Below are 9,577 nucleotides of genomic sequence, written 5' to 3' on the forward strand. Positions count from 1 at the left end.
TTAAATGATTTGATATTTGCATCATTACGATTTAATGTGGCTACTGCTTTCCTGCAATGGAGCGTGGCAGTTGGAAGTCTTTCATCATTTGTAGCGGCGTCTGGCACGGTCTGAACATTATCTGGTTTGTCATAAACATGTTGAAATTGAGAAACATTGTCATCGTTACCTTTAGTATCATCATTCTTACTCATACTAATAGTAATAGTAATGAGTTTGTCCGTGACATAAGGTTAATGGTGACTGATGTTTTTTTCTCATCGTCTTTGAAGTTGTCAGCATTATGATGTGATTCCTAGCGAGTGACAAACAAACGGGTATAATGTGAAACCTATTATTGAGGGCGAGAAGTTTTCGCTGTGGCGTCACAGTGACAGTGGTTTTTCTCGAGGTGACAATCGAAATTTGTGTTCAAGGGATTTCGAAATTTTTATTGATACTTGATGTACTGGTATATCTTTTTATCAAGAACCACTTTGAAGATCAGACGATAGTATTTTATCTTGTGTAAATGCTGCAATTAAAGTAATTTCACACAACATACATTTATCTTATTTTAACACCGCATACATAAGAATAAGTAACAGAATTTTACCTGGTATGTACAGATCAAATTAATAAAGTGTAGCACGAACAATGAACATATTTTATTATGATTTTCTTGTAGTCAAGCTAATCTAGATCTCCTTCCTAACATACAAAACGTACAGTTAAAATTAACTATTCATTGAACCCCCAGTTCTACCGCAACTCAATCTCGTTGAATAGCAGCGATCGGACCATTAACCTGAATTTAGTTAATTACTTCTTTAATTTAGATATCCGCACTATCATACTTGTCACTTGGTTAGCCATAATAACCGCTTTATTTATAAGTATCCGGTCGCCAATGTAATGTCATAAAATAAATAGGCTTCGAAAGGCCAATGTGCACATAATGAGTGATTAGATCGTTTACAAAAAATCTATCTTGACTCGTGAAATCCTTTGCAACTGTGACTGATTGAATGGAGTTCTAACACTTAAGCATTACACATTTGTCTCAGGGGACAGACAGATGAACATCAAAGGATACAATTTTGTAGCAGTCTCACCTCTAAGATGCCATTAATGTAACTTTAAAATTCTAATTCTATATTGCTATTCGACACGTTGCTCTTCTGTTCTTAAAAAATTATATAGGACAATATTGACCCTATTGAGTCAATATTGTCCTATATATATTTTTTTAAGATAGGCCCCCTTAATTTAATTTAATGTCCGTGGTGCATAATCTTTTCTTAAAGGTTTTAAATCTTTGTTTGTCACCTGTCATCCGCTTTGCAATGGAGGGAAGTCGAACCTTAATTTCGAACTCCTCCTATGTTCTTCTGATTAATTTCGTTGCGGGTCCAATGACAGTTTAACTTTCCCCCGGGGCAAACTTGACCTTCATTGGTTGGGTTTTTGTGGCGGTCAAGCTGTAGATCCTGGCTACACAGGAGTTGCAGTGGTGGGAACGAGAGGTGGGAATAGTCCCGTGACCCTATTGGGTCCATGTGTAAAGTATAATGTGGCCGTTAAACGTAAAGGATCTTTCAAAATTTCCGAAGCATTATCGTCAGTGCAGTATTTACTTACAAACTGTAGGGTTATTTTCAAGCTTAATTACTGATCGTATCTTCACTGTGGTTATGGTGTAAACTGATTCTAAAATACCCGATTCTAAGTGATTTCGTTTCTGATTATAAGATAATTCTCGATTAAATCACGCAATGACTGAGACAGTGATTGGATAATTGGTTTTCATTATTAACCTGTTATTGATATCTGTCTGAGATTATTTTCTTGTTAGCCAGATCGATTACTGTAACTGTTGTGATTTGATACAATGTTGTTATTATTTACTAGTACTATTAGTTTAGTGTAAGTTGCCAAATGTTACAGTTATAAGATTTGGCAAATGAATCTTCAACAACTTTATAATTTTCTCATTCAACTTTACACTTAGGCCGAGTTTCACCACCTAATTTTAACAGTAACTATAACGATAACCGGTGCTTTATGTATGTTTAGACGTTTGTTCAAGTTAAAGTAAGATGGGGCAACCCAGCCTTAGAATTTTTTTTCTTAATGTCAATTACAACTGAAATCAAAATCTATTCACTAAGGACTGTCTAAAATCCCGTACCTTACTATGAAATCTAGTTTAAAACTCGTTTAAATCCCAAGCATCAGAGATTTGTTGAATTAAAATGTATAGACCAATCACATGGTCAACTCAATTTAGAGTCTTAAAATAAGCTTATGTTTGCACTTAATTTTGAACGCAATTCCATAATTACCTTAGCTAATTAAAAAAGTTGTCGTTTGGAATAGTCCGAGTCTTAATGCAAAATTTGATTTAAACTTCAAGTCACTTTACATTTAATTGAAACATTATCAACTGTTTAGCACTGCTTGTGTTTTGTAGGGTTTCCCAGGGTACAACTTTGAGCCCAGTTTATTTTTAGCTAAAATGTCTAACAAATCGCTCTCACATTCCTTCGCCATATGAAAACCATATCATCATCAGACCTACACGCTTGGTGATGTATCTATTAAGGGTGGGACCAAAATAAAAGCGATTCAAGAGACAAAATATAAACAGATGTTAGATCCATTACTTGGATTGTGTTGGGAAAGGTCAGGTTCTTTTAGAGATGATTAAAATTAATAGTGATACTGATAATATGTTACTTTTTAATATACCAATACTTTTTGGAAAATAAATTTTGAAAAATACCACGCAGAAGGGGTTAGGTGATAAGATTACAAAGTTTTATTGTTATTTCTATGCTAAATAATCCTAAGCTCATTTCCTATTCTAATAATAAATAGGGTAACTGCAACACCCAAACAGATGTTTTGTACTAATGCAACTGTTTCATTGGTTGTAAAAACTGTAAGATAAGTAATCACACCTTTTTGTTAACTATGGATTTTATTATATATTTTAATATGTATATTTTTAATTTTACCCACATGTCTTGTAATTTTTGTGCAAAGTAGTTATAAGGCTTCAATTTTTAAATTTAATGTAAAATTCAAAACCAACTGAACTTTTACTTAAATTCCATTGAAGCCAGGATCTTTTATAGTGAAGGAAGATATTTTTAAAACGATATAAATAGTGTACCATTGTGAATGAGCGCTCGGGTGGTAATTAAGCCGTTGTGAGGGTAGTTAGGACTTAATAAGTGCACCTAATTAGTCAAATCCTACATAACGCTGTCATTACGGGCAAACACACTTAAATCTCACTTAGAGCGTATGGTGCGAACCAGGAGCGGAGAGCGGGAGCAGTTCTATTGTTTTTAACGTCTGCTATTAAAGCCTTGACCACACGTACCGAGCAAACGGGCGAGACAGTGCTCTCGGCCGAGTACTCGGTGTGTATGAACATTACGCCGAGTGCTCGGCCGAGCGCTCGAGTATGTGACTTGCTCACCCAACTGTCTCGACCGAGTAAACATTTTACTGTCTCGCCCGTAGGCGTTACTAGCCAGTTCTGTTTTTGATTATAATCGTATATTATTTGTATTAGACCGAAGACCAAAATGCACGCACCATTAAAAGGAGATGAGATGATGATTTACATTTTTTCCACACAATATTACGCATAATAGCTGCCATTTAAAAATCATAAAGCCGTTGTAATAATTTTGAAACAATTAAACATAACAGTGAGCACTTGTACCTATAAACCATAGACTGTCTTTATGGATATAGCAATAGCAGTATAGCTAAATAAAAATCACCTTGTATTTCGTCCGTATGGTCACATCAAAATACAAATTTTGTATTTATTCAGAAAAATCAACAATTAAGCATGTTCTAAAATACAGAAATCGTCAATAATACGTCTTGGAGATTATTATTTAGTTCGCCAAATGACTTTCACTCTCTTTACCTGTTACGTAAGTAAGAAACATATTACTAAATATCTGAATAAAATTGAGTTCCAGGTGAAACATTAATTTTTTTTTAAAAGAAAATTCAAATAAAACACTGTTTAAATAAGAATTGCCTTTAGAAGTTGCAATTACCAGGGCTTTGAGACTCACTTAAAACGTCTGGCAAACGCTATAAGAAGAACACTCATACAAAATAACTGATTATAAACTCTATCGTCAATGTTAGGATCTGTCTTATCCACACCTTATTTTAGGGTGAAAAAGGATCCACCTCCCATCGCTAAGGTAATATCTTGGAACACACCCCTTCGCCCCCGTACAGACCCATCAACATATCAGCGCGGGGCGGCTGCTGGCTTGATTTACATTTACTCTTGAACCTGTCCGATCGTACTTCATTTGTATCCCGGACTATTGTGGGTAAACACTTTTAATGTTACCCCATAACTTACGTCAGACTTGGAAAACTTTAGAGCTTGGAGAGGTCAGTTAATTGAAGTTGGCAAAATCTCGCTTTGATGTATCAATGGAAAGTCTTTGAATTACTTCATTGCAGAAAGAATGATGCAATTTTTAAGAGCTTATTTTCCGCATTGACATCCATTTCTAACCTACCTACCACATTTTTACCGCACGTTTGTTAAACCACTTTGACTTATTTTTATGACACGTTTTTTTGACCTATTCGAAAGCATTTTAAAAACAGTGAACAAGTGCCGAACAAACAGTCCACGAGCAACTCAACAAAAAAAATCAGCATCGCCACTTACCTGTCAAACTCAATACAGTAAAGTTCCAAGCACTCGACACATCACTGCGTACACAACACTGCACACGAAAAAAAATACACAAAGAATCACGCACGAAAAAATTGAGCGTCACTGAAAAATATCCAGCCAGTGTTAAGTTACGTTGTGAATCGATTGTGAATATCGTAATCGGTAAACAATCGATGTTTCTATACGCATACGTGTTGCCGGGCTGCGCGTGGACGTAGCACTGGCGCTTGCGCATTGAACTTGGCAGCGCGCTGAAAAGCTCGCGCCGATTATGTGCGGCGTTACCGTTTTTGATGGATTCGTATAGTTTGATCGCTTTGCTTTTAGTGGTTTATTATTTTTGGCCTACTTTTTGAGTTATTGATCTGTAAGTGTAGGTTTTTTAATGACACGAATTTTTTGTCTATGGAATTTAGTATTCTTAATAAGCACTTAACTATTATACCGCACCCAGAATAGTTTTAATAAGTGTCTTTAAATCCAATTCGTTAATCGTACTCGTTCAAGACTTGTAAGATTGATTGAGTTAGAAAATATGTATGTAATTAAATGATACAATAATTATTATGTAGGTATTATTAGAGTTTTCTAAGAAATATTAACTACTTATGAATGAAGAAAACTAACATTTCTAGTCAATGTAAAGCTCAAATGTTCCACCCGTACCGTACCTTACGCGACACCGAACGATCGGTTCGAAAAGTAATTTCGACTGACCATTGTGTCTTAAATAGAGGCAGCGTACCTGCTTTTGAGGAAGTAATGAGTGTCATTGTCATCCTATTCCATAATAGTTATCCATAATTTTAAACCCTAACTTAAAGGACTACGGTACAAAGTACAGTTTTAGCACTCGGGTCGGTGTGAGGTTTTTAAAAAGTATTTATGCAAACTGATTGTCTCCAGGATTGTTGATGTGTTTTGGCACCCTTTCATCTGTCAGCTCGTTGAGATGCATTGTGAGTGTGTAAATGAGGCAGTTACTCATTTCGACCCACATTTAGTGGTAATTGAATGAAAAGAACAGCGGTGTTTTTAATTAAGAAACCAAAGATAAAGTACTTGAATAATTTTTGCGGTGAGTTTATAAGAAGTCGTATTTTTAAGCGACAAAGCACTCGTTTCTGCTGTCACTACTTACATGAAAAAATTTACACGATGTTTTTTTTCTGTTCTCTAGATTACTTACTGGACCAGCTTTAAAACACATAACACCTGCCTTTGAGACGTAGGTACAATTTGTAAAGCTAAGGTTATAAAATAATGTACTCAATAAGTTGCTACGAAGTAAAAATTATAGAAACCCAACCATCACACCATGTGCAACAAAAAATTAAAATAAATTGCAAAAATACGAGTTACAAACATCAATTTCGATATTGTTTCATAAAATAAAGAGAAGAATCGTTAGGTCCTTTCATGGCTATTTATTTGAACCCGTATCTTTTGCGACCATTCCTCTCTACATAGACGAATGCGAATAACATTGAGAGCAAAATAAATTCGGTTCAGTGACCAAGTGGACACTCTACCTAACATTGAGTTGAAGAAAACTTGCCTAAAATTAGGTCTGCGACTGGATTTTTGCCTTTAATCCTATAAGCTTCAAGTAAGCGCTAACTGTCGCAAACAGCGCTTTTTACAGCTGCACTTTAAATGGGGAATTAATTGATATGGACTATTTTTACTGCAGTTATTTACGCCGGGTCGTGTTTCGTGCATGTATCTGTTAGAAAGGAAGGGTATTCAGTAGGGCTTATGGATAAAGTCAAAAGTATCTTTATACTTTTAAAACATTCGATGTTAGCATGGTTCTTTAACATATTATAGGTATGTAGGCATTGCTTGCAAGATCATCACTTTCCATCTGGTGAGACGCAGGACAAGAGTTTCCTCGTTGTGGATAAAAAAGAGACAAGAGCAACTTGACGCCTTTTCATACGAAAGTTCTTGTAAAAGTTAGTAAACTTAGTTTAATCTCATCAAATTAGCATATAAAAAGCTTTTACATATCCCAACATAACCTTTTTGACGTTAAGGGTGGGTTGCACCATCTTACTTTGACAGTAATTATGACGATAACCGGTGCTTTTTGTATGGAGTTTGACAGATTTTTGACGTTTGTCAAGGTTAAAGTAAGATAGTGCAACCAAGACTTACTCTACCATCGTTTTTGGACCAACGCAAAAAACCCGGTAACTATTTTCAGTCCCTTTTTCAATAGTTTTACCAAATAATTCATCGGGGCTAGGCAGTTTTAAATCCACAGATTGTTGTCTGATCATAGTTTAAAGGTTGTATGAAAGTGAACGGGTGTAATCTTTCTAGATTTATCTCCACTGTGCTAATGTGCATTAAAATCTTAAATATCGTGTTTCTATGGAGGCGTCTTCAGCAGGATTAAAGTGTTAAGCCACACATGAGCCAAAAAGGCAAAAGATGTTAGTTTACGTGTCTACTTGACATACTCGTAAATATCGTAGATTTATCTTTACATTTCCTAAACTTCAAGGCGGTCGCTCTACAAAACCCTTTCTTTACTATGATTACCTAATAGATTTTTTAAGGCAGAATAAAGCAGGCATTTGACTGCAATTACTCCTTATGTTAAGTGAGATGCAGTCTAGGATTTATAGGATTAAAAATATCTATTTAACACTTAATTTAACCTACACCTAAAATAATGCTTAATCACTAATCAATTAGAAGCAAACACTTTAAAAAAATTGATCATCGACTATTTCCAATTTCTCAAGTATTTTTTTTTCACTTTTCCTTCTACATATTGCGTTTTATAGATACTTACAGATTACAGACAGATAAATTTACAAAATCCATTGTGATTCTATTGTTATTTGTATTCGAGCTTTCTTTGCCCTAATGTCGTAAAGCTCGCGGATTCACAACTCAATTTCTCGAAAAGCTTTTATAGTTAGAAAGAGTTATTGACTGTATATTGAAACGTGATCTGTGTAAGTTATTCTGTGGTCAAACTAATGGAATGAACAAAAGAAATAAAGTAAATACGACTTAAAAATCATTTAAAAGTAATAAACCGTAAGGTTTTCAAGTAGTTTTCTATGAAATTTGAAATGATTGTAAATTTTATGACAGAATAAACATTTGCAACTTCAATGATTGTAGGTATAGGTTAGTAGAGACTGTTTATAACCACAGTAAACAATAGGAAATTTCTTCACTGTGACAACTAACATAATAATAGTTGGATTTTGTTTCATTGTCATTGTCCTGTTCTACCACAAAGTTAGGATTTTTTCATCCTGAAATAATTCAATAAGTAAGTAGGTACATAGTTAAATAGGGCATTTCAAAAATGTGTATCTTATTTATACATATACCTATTTAGAAAAATAGCATTAATTTAAAAAACTCACAAAAACTGTATTTCAGTGATTTAAATTAAAAGCTTTAACGAGAGGTTCGCGACTAATGAAAAAATGCCAAATCTCATAAAATTGTCATAGAGTTAGGCTCATGGAATGAAATAAATACATTCCGTATTAAAATGACTACAAAAAAAACTAGCAAATTCCGCTTTTCTATTACTAAATCTAGTGCTAGAAAATGAATTTGTCCACATTCCTGAAATTTATCGCATACGTAATTAGGCGCGCCATAAAGCACGTCGCCCACTAACTCACCCCTGAAATATAGCTGTACAAACATACAGAACGTGCTATTTTATTAGCAAGTATTAGAATAAGGGCCTTGCCACACTGGCGGATTGCAAGCGTTTTTTAAGCGGAGCGGCGACGCGGCGAACACGCCGCGGTTTGTTGCAAGCGTTTTCTAAGCCGCGTACCGGCGACGTTTTCGCTGCGTCACCGCTCCGCTTAAAAAACGCTTGCAAACCGCCAGTGTGGTAGCTCACTAAGGCTGAGTTGCACCACCTAACTTTGACCGTAACTATGACGATAACCGGTGTTTTTTGTATGGAGTTTCACAGATTTTTGACGTTTGTCAAAGTTAAAGTAAGATGGTGCTACCCAGCCTAAGAGGTGAACGTTCAGCGGCGCCGGCTGTCTGTCTGTCACAGATAGTGTGGTCAGCTGTCATAAAATGCGGGACAAAAAAATGAGACGTAAGACATATAAAACGCGTCGTTATATTTTATAGCTTTTTAATGCTTGCAAAAAGGAATTACCTTTCATACACGTACGTTTCGATTATATGCAACGAATATCATGGCGATTGTTGATAATTATTTTGTAGTGAATTTTTCAGTGACATTCATAATACTTAAAACTTCTGTGGATTTCATAATATTTAGTTCTACTTAGTGATTCTGGTATTTTTTAATAAGTTAAAGCCTATACCTACTTTTTGTTTTAGGAAGTTTTCTTTTCTGTAGTTAATTATTTTTTTTTATATTAACATCTCAAATATTTGCCTTATTTGGGAATATGGGAATCTCTAGTTTTACGCAAGTCTAGATACTTAAAATCAATAATCATAAGGAAAAAAATCCGGTACCTACGTAGTATGTATAAACAGGTGAGAAATATCAACTGAAGCATTTTTGCTTAATCGGGACGTCCCCTAAAATCATAATACTTGGTAACTCTAATAACAAATACGCATAGTATTGTCACAATTGTGCTGTCAACGCGGTATTATTAGCCCGGAATCTTTCAAGGCGTATTTATAACATCGTTTATATTTAGCATAAGTTTTGACATTTAATGTTGACTGTGTGAACACAGAGATCCGTCCCATTGAATCCTGTTAGGGTTCTTCCCCATAGCTATCCAGTTTTGCGGGATCCTAATGCAAAACTGGACTGTGTGTGAACACTAAGGCTGGGTTGCACCGATTTATGTATTATAACAGTAACAATAACCG

At 35.0% G+C, this 9,577-nt stretch overlaps 1 long non-coding RNA gene across 1 annotated transcript in view; it reads right to left on the minus strand.

Annotated features, from left to right (window-relative positions):
• Positions 1 to 4,921, minus strand: part of LOC135079456 (uncharacterized) — a 94,613-nt gene extending 89,692 nt beyond the window's left edge. Inside the window, exon 1 of the long non-coding RNA XR_010258806.1 lies at positions 4,706 to 4,921. This is a non-coding gene — a long non-coding RNA (uncharacterized LOC135079456). The remainder of the gene's footprint in view (positions 1 to 4,705) is intronic.
• Between the last annotated feature and the right edge of the window lie 4,656 nt (positions 4,922 to 9,577).

The sequence above is a fragment of the Ostrinia nubilalis genome, chromosome 16 (genome assembly GCF_963855985.1).
Source record: "Ostrinia nubilalis chromosome 16, ilOstNubi1.1, whole genome shotgun sequence".
In the NCBI taxonomy this organism is placed as follows: domain Eukaryota; kingdom Metazoa; phylum Arthropoda; class Insecta; order Lepidoptera; family Crambidae; genus Ostrinia; species Ostrinia nubilalis.